General features: G+C 45.6%; 1 protein-coding gene and 1 non-coding gene across 4 annotated transcripts in view; both read right to left on the reverse strand.

Moving 5' to 3' along the window:
* ABTB3 (ankyrin repeat and BTB domain containing 3) overlaps positions 1-24,082 on the reverse strand; it is a 339,095-nt gene that overhangs the window by 280,770 nt on the left and 34,243 nt on the right. The window lies entirely within an intron of this gene.
* LOC112429478 (small nucleolar RNA SNORD74) lies at positions 1,689-1,771 on the reverse strand. The gene has a single exon (XR_003021752.1). It is a non-coding gene; the product is annotated as a small nucleolar RNA SNORD74 (small nucleolar RNA).

A 24,082-nucleotide genomic window follows, 5' to 3' on the forward strand; every position in this document is an offset into this window, starting at 1 on the left:
AGTTTGTGGTCTCGCCAATGGGAGTGAAAGGGGAGATCTTCGCACTGAGTGTTACAGCTCTTAAAGGTGGCCCATCTGGAATTATTTGTTCCTCCCCGTCGGGGGTGTTGTGGTCTGGCAGGCTTCAGGAACGAAGTTGCAGACCTTCATGGTGAGTGTTACAGCTCATAAACGCAGCGTGGACCCAAACAGTGAGCAGCACTAAGATTTATTGCAAACAGCAAAAACACAAGACTTCTACCAGTGTTAAAGGCCACCCGAGCAGGTTGCCCTTTTATTCCCTTATCTGGCCCAACCCACGTCCTGCTGATTGGTCCATTTTACAGAGAGCTGATTGGTCCAATTTACAGAGAGCTGATTGGACCATTTTGACGGGGTGCTGATTGGTGCATTTACAATCCTCTAGCTAGACATAAAATTTCTCCAAGTCCCCACTAGGTTAGCTAGATACAGAGTATTGATTGGTGTATTTACAAATCCTGAGCTAGACACAGAGTGCTGATTGGTGTATTTACAATCCCTCAGCTAGACACAAACATTCTCCAAGTCCCCACTAGACTCAGGAGCCCAGCTGGCTTCACCTAGTGGATCCTGCACTAGGGCTGCGGGCCGAGCTGCTTGCCAGTCCCATGCGGTGCACGCTAACTCCTCAGCCCTCGGTCGGTTGATGGGACAGAGCGCAGCTGAGCAGAGGGCGGTGCTCGTGGGGGAGGCTCCAGCCGCACGGGAGCCCACCACGGCAGAGTTTTGGGCATGGGGGGCTGCAGGTCCTGAGCCCTGCCCCGCGGTGAGGCAGCTGAGGCCCGGCCAGAACTCGAGCACAGCGCCAGCAGGCGGGCGCTGCTCAGGGACCTGGTGCACCCACTGCAGCTGCTGGCCCGGGTGCTAAGCCCTTCACTGCCCTGGGCTGGTGGCGCCTGCCAGCTGCTCTGAGTGCCAGGCCCGGCGAGCCTGCATCCGCACCCGCCGGAACTCGCGCTGGACTGTGAGTGCCGCACGTAGCCCCAGTTCCCGCTGGCTTCTCTCCTTCCACACCTCCCGGCAAGCAGAGGGAGCGGCTCCGGCCTCGGACAACCCAGAGAGGGGCTCCCAAAGTGCCATGGCAGGCTGCAGGGCTCCTCAAAGCGCTGCCGGAGTGGAGGCCGAGGCCAAGGAGGTGTCCATAGTGAGGGCTGCTAGCATGTTGTCACCTCTGTCACCTCAGCCTCCTGGGTAGCCAGGATCAAAGGCACATGTCACCACACTCAGCTAATTTTTTGTATTTTTAGTAGAGACAAGGTCTCACCATGTTGCCCAGGCTGGTCTCAAACTTACGGGCTCAAGTGATCCTCCTACCTCAGCCTCCCAAAGTGCTGGGATTACAGACGTGAGCCACAGCACCCAGCCACTACTGTTATTTTAAAGGGAACCCCTAACACTTAACGGCTTAGTGTTCCCATTTCAGGGAGGTTCCTCAGTCCAGGAATCTGCTTGTTAAATGGGTTCTCTGTGTGTCACGTGACCAGAGGAAGCCAAAAAGACTTAACCTTTCTCCAAAGCCAGCTACTTCCTCCATCCCAAAGCATTCATTCAGGGCCCAAGAGAGAAAACAGTCAAAGATCTCAGGTGAGTTTGGGTACCAGAGCATGAGGAAAGATAAAATTATTCACTGTAGAGGAAAGCTACTCCTAAATGGTTTTTTGATTAGCTTTTTTCCATCAGAGCCGTTGGCATTCATCAACACTCTCAGATGTCGCTACCAACACAGGCTTCCTCAAAGGCTGTTCCTAAATGTTTCAGCTGGGTGGTGCCTGTAGGAAAAAATATGAGAAGATTCAGGGCCCATAAGCAGAGAAGCCACTAGCTTGAAGCCATCTTCCTCTGCCTGAGCCCAGAAAGCAAAGGATTCACTTTATGTATATAAAGCATGACTTTCAGCAGGGCAGCCACGAATCCTGGTCCCAGCGGGTTGGGTGGCGCTACGGAGCTCACTTTGAAAAGGCCAGGCAGGATGAAAGCACTCAGGAAAAGGGCCTCCCCTGGCCCCAAAGTGCAAAGATTTGAAAAGCCAACTTTGAACTTGGTGTGGGAGGGTCCCAGCCTGGGAGGGGGACACGGGGAGACAGGAGTGAGCCGGCCTCAAACCCAGCCTCGAAGGGCAGGTGAGAGATCCTGCCCAGCAGGAAATGGGAAATGTAGGTTAGACAACTAGGGCAGTTCTGAAGCCGGAACTGTGTCTGTTGCGAAGTCAGGTAGGGGCTGTAAGATGTAGGAAGTAGAAAAAGGAAAGGACCCAGCAGACCTCAAAGCCTCCGATTTGGAAAACAGAGCAGAGGGGAGAACAAAGAAGTGCTCTGACCAGGCAGGAGGAGGGTACAGGGCACCAAGGCAGACAGAGGGGAGGCTGCAGCTACCCCCAGCCCCCTTCCCTGCCCACTCCCTCTGCAGGTACAGAACTGAAGATTCCAGAGCCCTCCCACCATGGAGACTTGGTGGGCTCACCCTGGGAGGGCTCACCCAGGCCTCTGCCCAGGAGACACGCTAACAATTCCGCTGGAAAGTCCTCTCCACCTCCCACGTGTCCTGAACTGTCTGCACGGAATCCACTCCAGCACTGATCCTGTCTGACTTTTATTTGCTGGGCTCTGCATTCAGTTCCCCTACAAATATTTACTAAGCATGAATGGAAGGTGCCAGGCTGGGGAAAGTGCAGGATGCTGAGTTACAGGGCCATCCCTCTCTCCAGGGAAGAGAAAGCGCAGGGTCCCACAGCCCAGACACCTGGGCTCCAGGGTCCGGCTCCATCACTTCCTGACTGTGTGACATTGGGCACATTCCTCCAGCTGACTCAATTTCAGTTGCTTTATCTATAAGATAGAGGAGCTTGGAGATGGGAATGTGGGATGAGCACACTGGAAAGGCAAGCAGGGGTCAGGTTAAGGCCTCTGCATAGTATCACAGCTGCCATTTATTAAGCATCTACTACTGTGTGTCTGAAACTGTTTTAGATGCTTTATGGATATTATCTCTATGGATTTATGATGTTCTTACAATCACCCCACTTCCTCAAAGGAAAGTGATGCTTTATATACATAAAGTGAATCCCAAGGGAGTGTCTGCTTTCTGGGCCAAGGCAGAGGAAGACGGGTTCAAGTTAATGGCTTCTCTGCTTATGGGCCCTGAATCTTCTCATATATTTTCCTACAGGCACTACCCAGCTGAAACATTTAGGAACAGCCTTTGAGGAAGTGTAGATGGGAATTGCTCCATCTGTGTACACGGATGCAACAGTAAGTGGGAGAAAACCTGTGCTCAGCACACAGTAGGAGCACCATCAACCAATGCGGAGTTCATTCATTCTCCCAACACACATCTGTGTTTGCTAGGTGCCAATGTTGTTCTAGGCCAGTGGTTCTCAACCAGAGGCGATTTTGCCTCTCCCCCAGGGGACATTTAGCAATGTCTGGAGGCATTCTTTTTGAGAAGAGGGGGTGTTACCGGCTACTACTGGGTAGAGGCCAGGGATGGTGCTTAACATCTTACCATGCACAGGACAGCCCCTCACAACAAAGAATTGTCTGGGCCAAAATGCCAATGGTGCTGAGGTTGATAAACCCTGCTCCTGGCACTGGGGAGACAGCAATGTGCCAAAGAGGCAATGTCCCTGCAGCTCACATCCCAGGATAGGAGACAGATGATGAACAAAGACTATAGTAAGTCAATGTCTACAGGTCCACTGGTTAAAGTGCTACAAAAAGTAAAGTAAGAAAAGGAGGAAAGAGAATGATGGGGTCATCAGGGACATAGGGGACATTTGAGAAGAGCCCGGAGGGAAGCAAGGGGGTGAAGCTGTGGCTGCCAGGCATGATAGACAGAGGCCCTGGGGTGTGTGTATCCTCAAGTGTGGCAGGAAGTCCACGCGGCTAAGCTCAGTGAACACTGAGGCAAATGGTTGTAGAGGATGTCAGGGGGTTATTATGCTGATTTAGTCATGTGGACACCTATGGCCCTCTTGGTAATACACTCCTTGAGGATGCAGGCTCTATCCTACCTCTCAGTGCCACACACTTGCTGGAACTAAGCTGAGAAAGACGCCAAGTTGAATTGAATTTTGGCTCAGGGGAGGCAGTTTCCTGTATTATTAAATTTACATGAGAGGAACTATCCCCGCTTTGCTCTGGTTTGGGGCAGGAAATGGGCTTAAATGTACTGTCAGCTTATGTTCTTGTATTCTGTAATTGTTGCTTGGCTTTCCTTCATGTGTCTCTGGGAAAGGAGGTGCAAGACCTAACGATGGTTCTGCATACAATTTCAACACTGTCCTCTTAGCCTTAATGAGAAGATATATTCATTCATTGATCCAACAAATAGGTATTAAAGATGACAACAGGGCAGAATTGGGATGATGCAAAAGTAAATCAAACACAGATTCTTCTCTGAAGCAACTTACAGAAAATATATCTTCACTTTTTCATATATAGGTCTTCACTATATCTTATATTACAAAGTGAAGATACTTTGTCATATAAGGTACAAAGTACCAAATAGAATGAATAAAGAACCATGAAGAAGGCCGGATGAGTACCTACAGGGCAGGAGAGCAAACAGCCTACATCTCACATGCTGATTCTCATGAGTAGCAGCTGTCTAGAATTGTGTTGAGAAGGATCCTGAAGTCCCATCTGAGCTCAGTCAGAAAAAGTGCTGTGCTCAATTACTTATGTCTGCCATGATCACAGAACCCCAGTGGCAGAAGTACCAAGTATTTTTGCCATCCAAGCTGAAATGGAGATCAAATAAGTGGAAATGGAGCTTGAAGAGTAAATTATGGCCTTCCTCTTAACGTTTAACACAAAAATATAGCAAGTATACTGCACTATTAAGATGGAAATGGAGGAGGAGTAAAAAACTCAATTTCATAATCTATCTTGAGCGTACATTTACCTCCTTAACTCCAGGAGTATTTAAGAAATGAGAGAGAAAAGCAAGGTATACTCTGCTAGTAAAGGAATAACTACAAAAGACTAGGCCAGACTTTACTGCTTAAAATTGGAGGGCAACTGGCTCTGAAACGGGGCCCAGCTCTGGGCATCTGGACTGAGAGCACCTCCCCAACCCATCTCCATACTTCTCCCCTAAAGCTTTGTAGGAGCCTGGCAGGACAGCAGCTTAGTCTCATCCTAGAATGAGATTTGCCAGTCAAATCCTTCCATTCCAGGGACTAGACAGACAGTGTGAGGCTGTTTAGCAACAGGTTTGGGGCAGATTTCCTAAATCTCCTTTCTCTCCAATCTGTCAGCCTGGCAGAAGCAACATAGAGATGGGATTTAGTCTCATTCTGACACAGCACAGTTGCAGAGTGATCTCCCTGCTTGCCACTCAAGCTGGAATCAAGCCAGAGCCTACACACAGGTTCCAGGATCCAGAGAGGAATGAAATCGCTTTATTAATATCATAAGGTTGGGGGGAAGGGAAGAGTGTTCTGATCGGCTATGCCAGCAGTAGTTCAAAACACAATCCAAAGGGAGGAGGAGAAGTGGGGTGGGTCAGGCCAATGCCCGCTGAGATAAATGCCCTCTGAGGGCTGCCATATAGGAGGAGGTGGTCACCCTTCTTGGAAGGTGATAGCCTTTCTTGGCCAGTGTGCTGGGTCGAAAAGAACTTTTGGATCCTCCTGCCTAGCCTGACAGCCCTTCAAGGCTCAGCAAAGGTATCAGCACAGAGCCACAACCAAGGGATCAAAAGCTTAAGTCACAAAAGTGTAAAAAAAAAAAAAATCCCTTTTTTGAAAGGCAGCCAAAGAAGCACCTTCACAGAGCTGGCTTTGCATGGCCTTTCAACCAAACTATTTCCAGCAGCACACGCTCAGCACCTCCCCCAGGCCACCCAGCCCAGAGCACGGCTGCAACACTTCCCATGCTTCCCTCAAGCCTGTGACCCAGAGACCATGCTTTGTCTTGATTTTATCTCTGTTTTTTCAGGGGAAAGGGCTGAGAGAGGTAGGGGAGCCAGGCAGAAATACTGTGTTCCTAAAGCCCATGTGAAGAAATGCCCAGGCAAGAGCTGCACTCTGAGGACTTGCCCAACATTCCTGGCTAAGCATCTACATATACCTTTGTCTCCAAGCTTGTGGGGCTGATTGGCTGACTTTGGAAGAGGAGAAAGTGTGTGTCCCTGGAGACCTCTGCAGTGCCAATGAAAGTGTGCCCATTGCTGGGAAGGCCAATGGGAAGCTTCCATGAGCCCACATGGGCCACCATGGGGATACACAGAAAGAACTGAGGAGAAGTCATCCATTAGCAGGTGAGAACAAGAGGCAGTGACATTTGGGGGATCAGGAATAATGTGTTCCCAATTTATACCTATCTTGGTAAGGCCTGGGGAAAACCACTTAATGTTAGAGTTATTATTGTCTGGTGACAATGATCAAAGGGAAAATAACGTTTACTGAAAGCTATGCTTTTACATATATTCTAGCATTTAACTCTCACAGAATTCCTAGGAGATACATATCATCATCCCTGTTGAATAGATGTAGAAACGGAGGCTCAGGGAGGTTGAGGAAGTCATTCAAGTTCACGTGGCTATAAGTGGTGGAGCCAGGACCAAGCCTGGGTTCTTCTGACCCCAAGTTTCACGTTAGTTTCATTATGCCTCACCACCTCCCAGCATTACAGGAAATCATCAAGGCTCCCCTACTCAGAACACACCAGACAAATTCTGCCAAACAAAACTCATTCTGTTTTATTTCTTGAACAATAAGGTGCAGAGAGCTCAGAAGAGAATAAAAGCTCGGGGGTGGGGGTTGGGGGCGGAAAAAACAAACCATGTTTGGGCTGGGTACGGTGGCTCATGCCTATCATGCCTATAATCCCAGCACTTCGGGAGGCCAAGGTGGGTGGATCGCCTGGGGTCAGGAGTTCGAGACCAGCCTGACCAATATGGTGAAACCCCATCTCTATTAAAAATACAAAAAAGTGGCTGGGTGTGGTGGCGGGTGCCTGTAATCCCAGCTACCTGGGAGGCTGGGGCAGAAGAATCACTTGAACCCGGGGGGTGGAGGTTGCAGTGAGCTGAGATCACGCTATTCACTCCAGCCTGGGTGACAAGAGCAAGACTCTGTCTCAAAAAGAAAAAAAAAAAAAAAAAAACATGTTTGAACCTGATTTATAATAAAGGTTGCATCTCATCTCAATGGGGAAAGGAATGGTTCTACAATGTCGAAAAACTGGCTCACTAAATGAATTTGGATCCCTCTCAAACACAATATACAAAAGTAGACTCTAAGTGGATGAAAAACCTAAATGTGAAAGGAAAGTTACAAAGCTAACAGAAGAAAGTGAAACAATACCTTTGTGAACTTAGGGCATGGAAGGTCCTCTTAAATAAAATCCTCAAGGCACAAACCAAAAAGCAAAAAGGAAAAAAAAGTTGGTAGATTTGATTACATCAAAATTAGGGCTTCTGTTCAACAAAAGATACTGCGGAGAAAGTTAACAGAGAGGTGGCAGAGTGGAAAGTGATATTTACAATGTCTAAATACAACAAAGAATTAACATCTAACTACATATGGAACCCCTATAAATCAATGGGAAAAGAAAGGAAATGCAATGGAAAAATGGTCTGTAGATATGAATAGGCAGATCACAGAAGTGGAAACCAGAATAGTCAACAGGCAGATGAAAAGATGCTCAAAGTCATTAGTAATACGATAAATGAAAATGAAAGCAATGAGATTCCACATTATACTCAACGGATTTGCAAAATTACAGTGTTGAGTAATATTGATTGTTAAACAGGATATGGGTAAATGCGAACCCCTCCACACCGCTGGTGGGAGTCTAGACTGGCATAGTAGTTCCAGAGACTCACGTGGTACTGATTATCGAAACCAAGTTCGTATGGACCTTGTGACCCAATCAACCCACTCCTGAGTATAGATACTTGCACGGGGTCCATATGGGAACAAGTGAAAGGAGATTCATGACATTATTGTTCAGGGTAGTAGGAAATTGGAAGCAACTAGTTGCCCATCACTAAAGAATGGATAAACACAAAATATGATGGGTACCTACTATGTGATAGTCATTATACAGTTCGCCAAATATTTCCAGTGTTTCCGCCTCTTAGATTCATAGTAGGCTTGCAGTTCCCACCACTTTTAAAGTGGAGAATAGCCATGTGACTTGTTTTAGCCACTTCTGGGCAGGCTTTAAAAATCAGTGTGCTATTTGTCACCTTCTGGACAGAACCTTTAAGAGCCAGTGTGTGATTTGCCACTTGCTCTTCTCTCTGCCATGTTAAATGGCAGAGGCTCCATCAGCCTAAGTCTCCAAAGCAAAACTCTTATTAACGGGATGGATATGTAATATGGCTAAGCAGTAAACCTGCGTAATTTTAAGCTGCTAAGATTTTCATGCTATTACTGCTGCATAACTTAACCTATCTTGATTGAACCAACTGTGCAGCTATTAGAAACAATAAGCTAGATGTACAACCAACATGGATAGATCTTGAGAACATGGGTGAAAATGGAAAGATCCGAACAAGCTCCTTCGTGCAATATGATTTCTATAAATCAATAACACACACACACACACACACACACACAAAGCAATTTTACATGTTTTACAAAGACATGTACCTGTCCAAGAGCATATATTAAACACCTTGGATGAGTACCTACAAGGGAGTGGAGATACAGACAAAGAGAAAAAAGTGAAGATCTCAAATGAGAGAGAGAGGCCGGGAGTGGTGGCTTACCCCTGTAATCCCAGCACTTTGGAAGGCCAAGGCAGGCAGATTGCCTGAGCTCAGGAGTTCGAGACCACCCTGGCAACATGGTAAAATCCTGTCTCTACTAAAATACAAAAAATTGGCCGAGCGTGGTGGTGCTTGTTTGTAGTCCCAGCTACTCAGAGGCTGAGGCACGAGAATTGTTTGAGCCGGAAGGAGGCAGAGGTTGCAGGGAGCTGAGATTGCACCACTGCACTCCAGCTTGGGCTACAGAGTGAGACTCTGTCTTAAATAAATAAATAAATAAATAAATATAAAATATTAATAAAATGAGAGAGAGAGAGCCCTTGCATGATGATAAAATGTCTGTGAACTTCTGAGTATGGATAATTCAACTCTCTATTGTATCCAAGATCCAAAACAAAAAGGAAAGAAGAAAAGGTGTAAATCATTTTCTTGGTTGACTTCAGTATACGTTTTAAACTCTCCATGCCAATCAGTTGTCTACAAGCACAGAGTTTCCTTTTCCTCACCAAATTTTAATCAACTTGGATGGGTTTTCACTTCACAGCCTCTATGGTTACCACCCCCTTGGTATGAGGTACAGGTGCATACCATTCACAGAAGCTACTGCCAATCTTCCACTTCACTGTGATCTGAGGGAAGGCACCGTCCAACAAAGGACAAAGCTGCAAGCAGTCTGGAGAGACAAGAACCGGGCTGTACCAACTGCGACAAAATCTAAGCAAATCACCTGTGTCCCAACTATTTGGCGAATGGTTGGGGGCTGTGCTCCAGCTGCCTGACAGGATCTCAGCAGAGAACAAATGGTCAACCGGCACGGCCAAGTGGGGAACCCTACAAGTTCTGCTTGAGCCTCACCTGCAGGAAGTGATGCAAGGCTCTCAGTGGAGTGCTTCTGGCAGCCTGAGTTTGCAATGTCCTTCCTTCCTGTCCCCAGGATACCGTGGGATCCCTTCCAGAAAGAATAATCAGTAATTCAGATGAAAGGAGTCACTTTCCTTCTCATGCATTAAAAAATATATATTTTCTGTTGATAGGGTACCAATATAAACTCAATGTGGATTATAAAATTGTATATTTTCCACCCCATTTTCATTTTAATAGTAAACCATATTTGCTAAATATCCCAATTAGAGGCTGAAGAAAAACCATGCTTCACTCTTAAAGCTGGATTTTCACTAATTTGGTCGCTAGTCAAGGGTTGAAGAGAGATGGCAGCTCTCAAGCCTACATGCTGCCCTCCTCCTAGCCCACTCCCCAGCAGACATAACTAATCAATCTTTTCTCCTAAGTCTGAACTTTTCCTGCAGCCTCAAATGGTATTCTCCAGAGTTGTTTCCTGGTGTTAGGTTTTTTTGTTTTTTACTCTCTTCTTCCCCCCCCCCCTTTTTTTTTTCCTTTTAAAGGCTTTAGAAGAGGAGGAAAATGTTCACTCTTCTATTCTCAGGAGAATAATTATATCCAGAGACCTTATGTATGATGCTTTCTCTGGAAAATAGTTGTTTTCAAGGTCCCTGACTTCATCTCTTAATTACTCAATCAACAGTCATCTGTGAACTGCCTACTGTGTGCTGGTGCTTAGGGTGCCAAGCACTGAAAGACACTGATAAAAGGTTCAAAGAGGCACAAAACAAAAAGGGGCCAACCAGCTGGGAAGGCAGGGTGTGGCAGGGTGGGGAAGGCTTCCAAGAGAAGGTGGCACATTCTCAGCAGTTTTCTAGAACAGTGACTGTGGCCTGAAAGGTGCTCATGGCAGTGATGCTATCAGGGATGTGTGGTGTGTTCTCAGGATATGTTATCCCTTATCTGGGCTTCATCAGCTCCCAGTGGGTGCCCCCCATCGAAGCCAACTGTTGGTGGATCCCAGTGTGAGGTGGTTTCTGGCAACCAGCATTCCTTTAAGGGCTGTCAAATGCCATGAATGCTATCCAGCTGTGAATAAAGTCTAACTTTTCACTTTCTGGTGGGTCAGTTGCCTCAGGTGGCATCACTCACTGCAGCAGGTGGGGTCATTCACTGCATTGCAGTTGTCTGTTAGGATCTGTGCAGTGCCAAGCTGGACCTACCCGATGTCACAGTACATCTCCCTGGCCCCTAAAATTCCATCCCATCATGAAAATGGCACTTTAGGGAGGAAAGAACATGGTGGGACAGGTTGGGGGTCATAGCAAATGACATTTACTGCACAGCCCCTACATACCCACATTGGTAGGTGCTTGTCTCAGCTCATTCAACCCTCCACAACTTGGGAGGCAGGGAGGAGCTGAAGAAGGTACCCAAATAACCTAGTACAGCTGGGTTGGGATTAAAATCTGATATCATTATGAAGTTGGTAGAGAAAAAAGGAAAACACCTATTTTTTTGTGTCTACTGTGTGTATTGTGTCCATATATGTGATTTCCCTCATACCCCCAAAAACTCTAAAAAGTAACTATTATTCATTTTACAGATGATCAAGTTGAGGGTTCAGAAAAGTTTGCTCATCATCATCATCATAACGCAAATAACAGTTACTATCCATGAACACTCAACTTTGTATCAGGTTCTGCAAACACTCTCTATCTATTATCTTATTTAATTATCACAGCAACCCTGTGATGTGGGCACTGCTACAACCACTTTAACTGTGAAGTCACTGAGTCTAAGAAAGGTTGAATAACCTGGTCAAGGCTATACATTCAGTAGGTGTTAGCTCTGGAATTCAAACTCAAGGCTGTCTGACTCTTAAGTCCATATTCTCAAACACTGCCAATGCTACCTCCCAAATGTGTGCTATGTACTATGTACAGAGTACTGGAGCAACCCCTGTGACGGAGTGCAACACCTACTACCTCCCAGGGGACCCCATTTGGCCTCTTTGCTTGTGTGGAAGTTATTCCTTAGATCAAATCTTCAAAGGAAGAATAACCAGCTTTAATAAAATTTAAAATAATATTTTGGCAGTGCCAGCATTCGGCAACAATAGCTTACACTTACACGTACTGCATGCTATGCAGTCTTTCAAATAAGCACTAGACATATGGTGACAGACATACTGCTGCTCACCAATAGTCCTAGTATCCCTCTGCTTCTGGGCCCTTTCCATCAACACAAATTCATGCACCGCAACCTGCTTTGGCCAATGAAGTACAAACAGTGATTTGTGGTTTGTGATTTGTATCACTGTCTTCAGAAGTCTTTGAGAGCCAAGGCCAGGAGTGGTGGCCCACACCTGTAATCCCAGCACTTTGGGAGGCTGAGGCGGGTGGATCACCTGAAGTCAGGAGTCCAAGACCAACCTGACCAATATGGTAAAACTCCGTCTCTACTAAAAACATAAAAATTAGCCAGGCGTGGTGGTATGTGCCCTGTAGTCCTAGCTACTCAGGAGGCTGAGGCAAGAGAATCGCTTGAACAAGGGAGGCAGAGGTTGCAGTGAGCTGAGATCACACCACTGCACTCTAGCCTGGGCAACAGAGTGAGACACCATCTCATTTAAAAAAAAAAAAAAAAAAAGTCTCTGAGAGCCAGTAAATAATTCTCCATAATCTATCTTCCCTTTTGCAGCAAGAATGGAAGCATGTTGATATGAAGGGGCTGTTAAATTGATGCAGCAGGGAGTATGTCAAGTCAATACATGGAGGGTAACTGCTCTGGGGTCACTAGTCCTTCAAAGGAATCTGCATGAGTGACAAATACACATTAGTTGCATTAAACCTCTGAGATTTGGGATTTGTCTATTACTGCAGCATAACCCAGCTTATCCTGACAAAATCCTCACAATAACTCTATGCTGGATGTGCTGTTGTTATCCCCACTTTGCAGAAAAGAAACTAGAGCAAAGAAGAGTTGGGTAATTTGCCTAAGATCATATAGCTAGAGGGTACAGTCAACTGTGAGTCTCAAGAGTTAGGACTCCAGAATCCACAAACTTAATCAGTATTCTATATTTCCTCACCCACCTTTTTACCAATCAGATATACTAATGCATAAATATGTAGATCTACCAATTTCTTAGTATACCTTAGCCAGTTTTTAAATAATAAGAAAATTATCACAACATGTAATTTTTAAAATACCAAAATTTCTTGCTTTAAACAAAAAAGGAAAAAAACAGCCTAGTTTCAGCTTATATGGCAATTAAAACTAAAAATGGGTTACAACAGAGGTGGCTGCTCTTTGGGGAATTGCCTAGAACAATGGAAAAATGCTTAAAGAAAAACTCAGTTTCTCTTTCTTTACTCAATTTCTTAGTTTACACGCTAAAGGGCAACAGACACAATTAAAAGTTTAATTAGTGTTCTCATCCTCCCCTCCCAAATTATATGTTTTCTTTCTAATCAAAAATTATTTCTTTAACAGATTCATTGTTTTCTCCCTAAATTAAATTTGATCCTTAATGAGGCACTGCAATCCTTAAGTCAAAATGGAATCATCAGAAACCTCACTTTGTGAACTCAAGTGTGTCTCTCTTAGTTCTCTAAGAAGCAAGGACACTTGTCAAAGTCCTCTCTGTTGTGTGCAGTCCATCATAATTGCTGCTCATGGTAATTTAGAACACATGGTGAAGTGGTTCTTTCAAAAGCAATTGATGAATTTCATGGGAACAAGGCTGGGCAGAAGGCCTTTAACGCGGTGAGGGGCATGCCATTTCAACCTGGGGACAATGACAAGCTGGCAGTCTGGCCTTTTAGCTGGATCTTCCTCTGAGTTTAAGGGTTATCACCCTTTCAAAAGTGTGGTGATGCTGATGCGGGGGGGCAGCTTTATAATGGCTGAGTGATCTCTGGAGTCAGGCTGCCTGGATTCAAATCCCAGGTCCCCCACGTACTAGTGAGGTGAATTAGGACAGGATCCTTAATTCTCTAACCCTCAGTTTCCTCATCTACAAAATGGAAATGGACAGAATATCCATCTCATTGTTAGAAGAATCAAAAGAAAAGATGCATGAAAAATGACTAGCATAGTGCTTAGTACAAATTAGCTTTTTTTTTTTTTTTAGACAGGGTTTGTTCTGTTACCCAGGCTAGAGAGCAGTGGCATGATCACAGTTCACTGTAGCCTCAAACTCCTGGGCTCCAACAATCCTCCCACCTCAGAGTCCCAAGTAGCTGTGACTACAGGCATGTGCCAACATGCCAGACTAATTTTTAAATATTTTTTAAAGACTGGGTCTCACTGTGTTGCCCAGGCTAGTCTCAAACTCCTGGCCTCAAGCAGTCCCCTGACCTTGGCCTTCCAAAGTGCTGGGATTACAGGTGTGAGCCACTACACCGGGTCTATCATTTTTGTTGTTATTATTAGAGAACAGTATTCCCCTCTCCTGATGTTTCCTGCCACGTGAAGGGACATCCATTTGTATGATATTCCTGGCATTACCCCCTTATGTCTTCCCTGGGGAGGTGGAAGGCCTCATCTGGTTAATGAGTTTGGGAAGAGAAGCTGGCAGGCATAGCTGAGCTCATCCACTCATCCTCCTTGGGAGCCAGCTACCAGCAGGAAGCAAGCATTCTGCTGAACTCCAGTATGACCATAGTTCCAGGTTGAGGTCTACTGTTTCCTAGCACAGCCCATGAGTAGGTACTTACACCTGCTTCATTGCAGGGTTCAGTATCAGGAAACCAACTGTGGCTACACCACTAAGTCACTCTTAGTCTGTTTGGGTTGCTGTAACAAAATACGATAGACTGAGTAGCTCAAACGACAAACATTTCTTTTTCACAGTTCTGGAGGCTGGGATCGTCCGAGATCAAGGTGCCAGCACAGTCAATGTCTAATGAGGGCTGCTTTTCTGATTCACAGACGGTGGTATTCTCATTATGTCCTAACATGTTGGAAGGGGCAAGTGAGCTCTCTGCGGTCTCTTTCTTTATAAGGGCACTAATCCCATTCATGAGGATGCCACCCTCATGACCTAATCACCTCCCAAAGGCCACACCTCCTGATACTCTCACATGGGGGGAAATTCAACATACGAGTTGAGGTGGTGGGGTGGGACACAAACCTTCGATCGACAGCAGCCATGTTCTACAAAGCAGCCTGTATTAGTAATAAAAGCAACATTTCCATCTCTAACTCCCTGAGCTGCCCCCTGTCTACATCAGCTATATCAGAACTAGTATAGAAAAAGGAGATATTATTTATCAGGTCCTCTCAAACCTCAATGGTTGTCACTGCAACCTTTCTGGAGGACAATCAAAGTCTTTTATGAACTGGCTGATCAAATCCAGCAATTCCACATTTAGGAATTTATCCTCAGGATATCATGAATCGTATACAAAAAGTTACGTTGCAGAATAATTTACCCCAGACTGTTTATAGAACTGAATAATGAGAAACAACTAAATGTCCGGTATTACAGAATTGACCACAAAACATCATGCAACCATTTTAAATGATGCTGTCAAAGAGTGTGCCATGACATGTAAGGACATTCATAATCTGACAAATGAAAAAAGCAGGCACAGACCGTTAGGTACAATATGATTCTATTTTGTAAGGAAAAAACGTAAATGCCTGAGAACATTGGGAAAGGCTATAATACATCAAGTTGTTGGTAGTGTTTAGCTCTAGATGGTGGGAGGATGGGTCAGTTACATCTTCCTTTCATCGCTTATGTGAATGCTCTAATTTTCTCTGATATACATGTAGTCAGAAATATGAAAAGAAGGTATTTTTTATTTTTCAAAAAGCCAGGTGAGGCCAGGTACAATGGCTCACACCTGTAATCCCAGGTGTTACTGCTAAAGTGCTGCTTTGAGAGGCCAAGGCAAGAGGATTTTTTGAGCCCAGGGGTTTGACGCCAGCCTGAGCAACACAGTGAAATCCTGTTTCTACAAAAAAAAAAAAAAAAAATTAAAATAGCTGGGCATGGTGGTGCATGTCTATAGTCCCAGTTACTCAGGAGGCTGAGGAGGGAGGATTGCTTGAACCTGGGAGGTGGAAGCTATAGTGAGCCAGGATCATGCCACTGCATTCTAGCCTGGGCAACAGAGTGAGACCTTGTTTCAGAAAAATACAAAAAGCCATGTGCCCAGTGACTAATGGAGAGAACTCCTTTGGTGAGCACAACCTCTGCTTTTTGCCTTCCAATGGGCCTGGGTCCCCTTTGGAAACAAAGCCATTAGGTAAATAGCACTGTGCATCTTCCCTGACTTTGCCAGTTAAGAGGCTGGTAGCTCAGACTCTGCTCTGAAACAAGTCAGGGTAGGGTTGTGTTGGAGCTTGGGGCACTTGTGGAACAGTCATTGCTGGCTGAGGTGGTGACCAAAGCAAGGAGCTTAGAATAGCCTAGAGACAACATTCAGGAAATGGGAGCCTGGGATTTTGGGGTCTTCACTGCCTACAAGTGAAAGTCCCAACTGCTCAACATCTTACATCTTACCCCACTGGCTGGGCTCCAGTCCAGCAAAACTCTTGCTGTTCCCCAAATGGTGCATACCCTAATCCCTCAAAGCCCCTGATGAGCTGTTTCTTCTCCACACCCTTCTCCAACCACTTCCCATCTCTTTCTGATGGACTCCTATTCATCCTGCAAAGCCCAGCTCAGCTATCACCTCCCCTGGGAAGCCTTTCATTACCTTCATTCCCATTGCATGTTGTTCAGACACTGATTATATCAGTGAACATAAAATGTGACAACTATTTAGTTATGTGACTTATTCTTACCAGCCTGGGGGTTCTCTGAGAGCAGTAACTATCTCTTATCACTGGACTTTATAACCCAGCATAAGTCTGGCATGTGGTAGGCACCTGATAAAGTTTTGAGGTAGGAAGAAAAGAAGAAAGGGATGATGACAGGAAGAGAGAGAAGGAGAGAGGGAGGGAAAATAGGAAAGGAAGGGAAGAGATAAAATTGGCAAAAACCTGGTGCCAAACTGGTGCCCAAACCATAGGCTGGCAGCTGACGATGAAAGGAGCAGAGGCAAGTGGAAAGGTCCTCAGCTTTGGTTCAGACTGAGAGGGGATCAAACCCCAGTCTTGGGCAAGTTACTTAAAGTTTCTGAGGCTTGTTTTGTCTGTAAAATGGGAATTTTACAGACAAAGTTTAGAAATGAGGTCTGCACAGTGCCCAGCACATGGGATGGGGTCAAAACCTGAGAGCTATCATTTGGTGACTCACGGCTGCACTGAGTACAGTCCATCAAGACAAAAACAAAGTCCTAAATAACACTCGGGGCTGCCTGGTGACAGGCTGCAGTGCTCATCTCCCTAAACCTTTCATTTTAAAATGACATCATGTCCGAGGCGGCTGTAATCTCTGCTATCCAGTTTCTGCTCCCTTTGGAGCCAGCACACCACCGGCATCCCCTGAATTTACCCAGCAGCAGTGTTGTTGGAGCACCTGGAACCCTGAGCCTGGAGCAAGGCTGGAAAGGGAGTAGGTGCCTAGAAGCCCAGAGGACACACGGCAATCTCATCTGTATCTAATTAGCAGTCAGTTCTCCTTTCTAGGCCTCAGTCTTCTCATCTGTGAGATAAGAGGCCTGGACCAGATGTCCTAAGGGTCTCTCCACCCCGACAGTCAATGATCCCATCTCTTGGGCATCAGCCCCACTTCCCTGCCTCCTACCTTTTGTCCTCACAGTTGCCCAGCCCTCAATTTGAGCACAGGCACCACCTCTGACTTGTTTTTAATTAGTATGAATGTCAACTTCCAGATGCTGAGATGATGGCATTTCTTAGGATTAGGAGGTCAGGTCAACAGTGACACCCCTTCTGTCTCATGCCACACCTGCTGCTGCCCGCGACCTGCCAGGAACACAGGATGGGACAGCAGACTCTTCGGGGGGAGTCACGCCTGGCCTGGATGCTACAGAGAGATGACTCCCACATTTTAGTGGGTTTCAGAATCCTAGGAGACCTCCTTAAAATAGATGGTGGAGGCCGAGTGCAGTGGCTCATGCCTGTTATTCCAACACATTGGGAAGGCGAGGAGGGTGAATCACCCGAGGGTGGATCAAGACCAGCTCAGTCAACATGGTGAAACTCCGTCTCTATTAAAAATACAAAACTTAGCTGGGTGTGGTGGCACGCACCTGTAATCCCAGCTATTCGGGAGGCTGAGGCAGGAGAATCACTTGAACCTGGGAGACAGAGGTTGTGGTGAGCTAAGATGGTGCCACTGCACTCCAGCCTGGGCGACAGAGTAAAACTCTGTCTTGAAAAACAAAACAAAACAAAAAATAGATGGTGGACTCCACCCCAGAGTTTCTGATTCACTGGGTTTGGGGTGGTTTAGGGACCACAGTTTGAGAATCATTATTTGAGACAGGATTTTAAACCCCACCCCATTACCTGCCTGAACTTATATCCTCCACTTTCCCCTCCGCAATGCACTCCAGCAGGCCTCCTCGCTCTTCTCCAAACACACCAGACACATTCGTACTTCAGTGCCTTTGCACATGCTGTCCCTGCTGCTTAGAAAGTCCTTCTCCAGGTACCTGTAAAGCTCATTCCCTCACTACTTTGAAGGTCTGCTAACATGACACTTTCTCCTGCCACCCTGGCAAAAATCACACTCTCCCAACACATATATCCTCGTTCCCCAGTTTATTTTTCTCTGTAGCACTTATCCCCACCTAACAGGCTATGTATTTTGTATTACAGATTGCATTTATTTGTGTCTCTCCCCCTCCACCACTAGAATGTGGATTCCATTGAGGGCAGAAGATTTTCTCCGTGCTGTTTACTGCTGAACCCCAGAATACTGTCTGGTTCATTGTAGGCAATTTAATATTTGCAGGAGAAAGAGAGAGAAGAACAGAAGGAGAAAGGAAAGGGAAGGAGGGAGAGAAAGTAGGAGGAAGGAAGGAAGGAAAGAAGGAATTTCGCAGACATGTAATTTTTTTAATAGTTGTAAGGGATCGACAACATGGGTGCCAACTGTGTTATTTTGCCAAATAAGGACTTTAAAAGCCCAGAAATACCAACTGCCATCTCTCATCCTATTAGGGCCTCACAGGGCAGACCAGAGGCTGCTGAGCACATGTAGTCTGAGTGAACGGTACCCCTGGAGTTGGGTGCTATGCAGCCCACGTGGTGCCATGCACGCTCTGAGCACCATCATTTCATGAAAGAAAGGATATTTTAGCCCCAGTAAAATATAACAGAGTGACAGAGAAGGGTCAGTAAGCAGATTTCACTTGTTTTAATTTTTTAATTTTTATTTTTTTAGAGATAGAATCTTGCTCTGTCTCTTGATCTCTATGATCTCTATGATCATACAGCGGTATGATCATAGCTCACAGCAGCCTCAAACTCTGAAGCTCAAGCAATCCTCCCACCCCAGCCTCCAGAGTAGCTGAGACTACAGGTGCATGCTACCACAAGCAGCTAATTTTTTAAATGTTTTGTAGAGATAGGGATCTCCCTATGTTGCTCAGGATGGCCTCAAGCCATCCTCCTGTCTTGGCTTCCTCAGTCTCTGAGATTACAGATTTCATTTTAAATACCAGCTCTGAAAGCCTGGGGCATTGGTGGAGAAGGATGCCGAGGCCATCTCTGGGATGCCCACAATGGAGCAGTTGGTGGAGGTGGGAGCACAGGTGTGCTATACACTTGCCACTCTTGCAAAATATGCCCCATAAATGCTGGGCAAACAGATAAGTGGCATTTGCCTGCTGAATATCTCCATAATATGCTGGCTGTCTAAGAGAACAAGTATAGTGACATTTCAAGACATTACCCAATGCACAAGCAACTTCTCAAGCTGTAATTCACAAGATTCCTCAGGGTCCTCTAAGCTCCTTGAGGGCAGAAACTTATCTTTGTATTACAGCTAGCCTTCAATCAGTAGGTGTTGAGCTGATATTTTTTTTTTCCTTTTTAAACTCAGAAGTTAAGTTCCAGCTTCAGTGGCTATGCCCAGATGGTCTGATTCTGAAGGACAAGAGAATTCAGTGGCATGAGCCCAGGGCTTGGCATGTAGTAGGTTCTCAGTAAACTTTGGCTGGTGGGATCACTGACAGATCTTCCGACTCAGACAAATACTAACCACAGCTCTGTGGTGTTGACTGTTGCTCAGTCTTTGCTGCTGCATTTGCTTCTAAAGGAGATAGTGCAGAATTTGTCTAGAGTATTGCCGGGATTTATGAGAAAGCTGGAGAAGAAGGAAAACAGCAAGTGGCACTCAGGATGTATCCCTTTTAGCTAAAGAAACAGCCTGATGAGTGAGGGTTAATTTTTCCATCAGGGATCAAAATGATGGGAAAGGCTGTATTAAGATGACGACGTTCACAGTCCTACAAATCAAGCGCTTGAGACACCTGGAAGGGCTTCACATGGAGAATGGCAGGCTCCCAACCTCTCCACAGTGGTCACAGCATCATAGCTCCTAAGTACTCTGCTCCCGCAGTGCCGGACCCCAGCTCCCAGCCAGCCTCCTCATCTTATCAAAGAGGATTCCTTCTGATCTTCTCCATAAGGAAGGGGAAGTGCCACTCATTCTTCATCTTCCCCTTGATAACTTCATTCATTCTGTCATCCATTCATTCATCATTTACCAGTGCCCATAATGGATCTCTATGGTACCTGGTGTAAGGATGCTAAGATGAATGAAACACAGACAGAGCCCACCTATGACGAACCCATAAGCAAATCCCCATATATCACGCCATTTCCTACCCCTAAGTGTGGACCACCTATCGTTGGGCAAAGTTGGTCTTAGGTGGTATATGGATGAACATTTTTATTGTGAGTTATGTGTTTATTTATTTGAATGTGTATTACAAAAAAATAAAACTAGCACATCAAACCCTCTGTGTTACAGGCTTTTTAAAATGGGACATGTTTTTGCTGAACAAGAAATATTAAAGATGATTTTAATTAAAAAATTAGCTAAATAATAGCACAAGAGTCGAAGCAACTTATGAAGGTGTTACACAAATAACAGGTTTAGGACGCACTGGTAGTAGAAGAAAGTACAGACGGCGGGTTCAAAGTTACACTTGGTTAAATAATTTGTTTACTCAACAGCAATGTAGTTCAACAGGGCTGCTGCATACCAGCAGTACAACTAAACAAATGATTTAACCATCTGTGACCTTGATTTCTTCTTGCATAAGTTATTATGTCTATTTCATGGGTTCTGATGTATATGATAAACCTGGTAGGTACAATTTCATTATTATTTTATATCTTTACATCATATTCTCCCTGAGCCTGTAATAGAAAGTTGGAAAATTGGAGCATTCAAAGTAGGGACAGTGGGGGATGTGGGTGGCAGTGCTCAAAGCCCCAAGCTGCAAGCCTGCCATGAAAAGATGAAAAGAGATAAGGGAACAAGAAAATGGCTTTATTTGTCCGTCCAAGGAGTTTCTGGGGCTCCCTGATGAGACAGGAGACAGCTGGACACTGAAGGCTCAGGGCTCCCAGACACCAGCTGTTCCACGTGGTCCAGTCCCCACCTGCCTTACTGGGCTGGGGCCCACACACACCGCTTCCCAAGAATGGCATGTCAGAGCCACGGCACAGAGAAATTCTAATCCCAGGTGGGTCTCCACCCCAGGAAGGCTCCAGCTCATAGACGGTGAGCCCAGCTCTGCAGCTCAGAGGGACCTACAAGAGGAACAGGAGTCTCCTGTGATGCTGGCGACCTAGGGAGACATGGGAAAGATCTCTCAAACTATAAAAAGCCCCTGGCCAGGGGAGAGAACTTCGTCTCTGATTCATTTGGGCGAGGGAACCTTCAAACTTTACTGGCTATAAAAGCAGGCACTCCCGGGGTAGCACATGCATGCAATGGAATGCAACTCAACAACAAAAAAGAATGTAATCACATGGATGAATCTCAAAGACACAATGCTATAGAGAGGAAACAGAGTCAAAAAGCCACATAATATATGATTACAGCCATCATATTCATCACAAGCAAATCTACAGGGCCAGAGAATAAACTAGTGAACTGCCAGGGGTTAAGGGTATGTACAGGGAGACTACACTGAGACACCACTTCACACCCACTAGCATGGCTATAATCAAAAATACAAATAATAACAAGTGTTCAGCAAGCATGTGGAGAAGCTGGAACTCTCGTATGCTGCTCAGAGGACTGTAAAAGGTGCAACCACTTCATAATAGCCAAAAAGCAGAAACAACCCAAATGTCCAGCAATTGATGGATAAACAAAATGTGGTATATCCATGCAGTTGAACATTACTTAGCAATAAAAAAGGAATAAGGTACCTATATCTGCTAGAAATGGATGAATCTTGAAAACATTATGATCCGTGAAAGAAGCCAGACACAAAAGACCAGCTATTATATAATTCCATTTCTATGAAATGTCCAGAATAGATAAATACATAGAGACAAAAAATACATTTGTGGTTGCCAGGGGTAGGGCAGGGGAGAAGAAGATAGACAAAAGGAATTGGGGGAGTATGACTGCTAAAGATTATAGGGGTTTCTTTTTAGGGCAAAGTGTCTTAAGATGGAGTGTGGTGATGGTTGTACAACTCTCTGAATATACCGAAAACCATTGATTTGCACACCTTAAATAGGTGGATTGTATGGTATGTGAATTATATCTCAAGAAAGCTATTACAAAACTAAGAGATAACAAATTATCACAAGGAAGAAAAGAATGTAAGAGGGTTTAGCTCTCAAAGAGGCAGGAGACAAGAGAATTGGGGGAAGGTTGTGGAACTATTCTGTATCATATTTGTGGTGTTGGTTTCATGGCTCTATTACTTGTCAAAACTTGGAACTGTACAACAAAGATACAAAAAAAAAACACACACACCAAAAACTAGCCTATCCTAAACAATATTAAAAATGGCTACCTTCTACTGGTCTACTAGAGCAGTGATCTCCAACCTTTTTGGCACCAGGGACCGGTTTTGTGGAAGACAATTTTCCATGGATGAGGGGAGGGAATGGTTTCAGGATGAAACTGCTCCACCTCAGATCATCAGGCATTAGATTCTCATAGGGAATGCACAACCTAGATCCCTCGCATGCACAGTTCACAGTAGGGCTTACCCTCCTGTGAGAATTCAATGCTGCCGCTGATCCGATAGGAGGCAGAGCTCAGGCGGTGATGCTCGCTTGTACACTGCTCACCTCCTGCTGTGTGGCTCAGTTCGGACAGGCCGTGGACCCCTACTGGTCCACAGCCCAGGGGTTGGGGACCCCTCTACTAGAGTAAACATCATACTAAGCACTTTATATGCCTTGAATTACGTAATCCTTTAAGCAAACGATTTAAGTATAACCATCCCCATTTCATAGGAGGGCAAACTGAGGTTCAGAGATGTTAAGTGATTTGCATGGGCTCACAGCTAGGAAATGTTTTCAAAGCCAGAATTTGAACCCAGGTCTGTCTAACCCCAGATGCCATGTCAATATCCACTGTGCTCTGTCTCCCTACACAGCTGATAATCTGAAACATTCCTTAAGCATCTCTCAGTCTTTGATCATTAACCGTCCACTTATTACCACCCCACTAGTGAGTTCCTTTAGGGCCCAGATGGTGTCGTATGCTTCTATATCTCCCCTGAACCTGCTGGGCTCAGAGCCAGGCACTTAGTGGGTACTCGCTACATGTTTGAGCATCAGGGTATCATGAAAGACAGGCAGGGAGAATGCTGCTCGGAAACTCCAAAGAGCTGTCTACCATGAGCTGACAAGACAAGCCAGGGTCTCCTGACTCTTGGCCTTGAGTGTGGCCACTAAGCCACATGACCATCATCTGATGGGTCTCCTACAGTTGGATCAAGAGTCTGAGTGAGAGTTGGAGAGCTGGCAATCAAACCTAACTCTGGCTCTCTTGGTAGCCCAGGGACAAAACACTTACCCTCTCCACTGTGTTCTTTCTCCACTTAAGATTTCTGCTTTCAAAAGAACTTTCTCACCTCACCCACTCACAGGAAGTAATGAGATCCAGGTGGTTCATACAGGCCAGTGGCATCCTCAGCACTCAAACCCACTCGTTCTCTCCAACCCCACTGCCTCCCCAGGTCCCCCCATCTCTTCTCTGCCCACAGCCCTGACTCTACATCCCCTCCTACTCCTTCCTTCAACAAACCCAGCAGCCAGAGAACAGGCTGAAAAACACAGATACGATCACATCATTCTCCTGATATCAAGGATAGCACCAGCTCTTAAGCCTCCCTGGTAAGAATTAGAAAAAGGCACCCTCTCCCAGGTAGCCCCAGGCCCTGCACTGAGGCCCATGGCTTGGTATATGGAAGGGCCCCCTTAGTTGGACACTCTTGTGCAAGACACAATCTGGGTAACAGCTAGCACAGCCCTGCCCTTTGATGCCTGCCCACTGCCCTGAGAACAAACATCAGTTTCCTTCCAGGGGTCTCTGAGGTCTTGCACAATGTGGTTCCTGTTTATTTCTACATCTTCTTTTCCC

The sequence above is a fragment of the Macaca nemestrina genome, chromosome 10, assembly GCF_043159975.1.
Source record: "Macaca nemestrina isolate mMacNem1 chromosome 10, mMacNem.hap1, whole genome shotgun sequence".
Taxonomy (NCBI): Eukaryota; Metazoa; Chordata; class Mammalia; order Primates; family Cercopithecidae; genus Macaca; species Macaca nemestrina.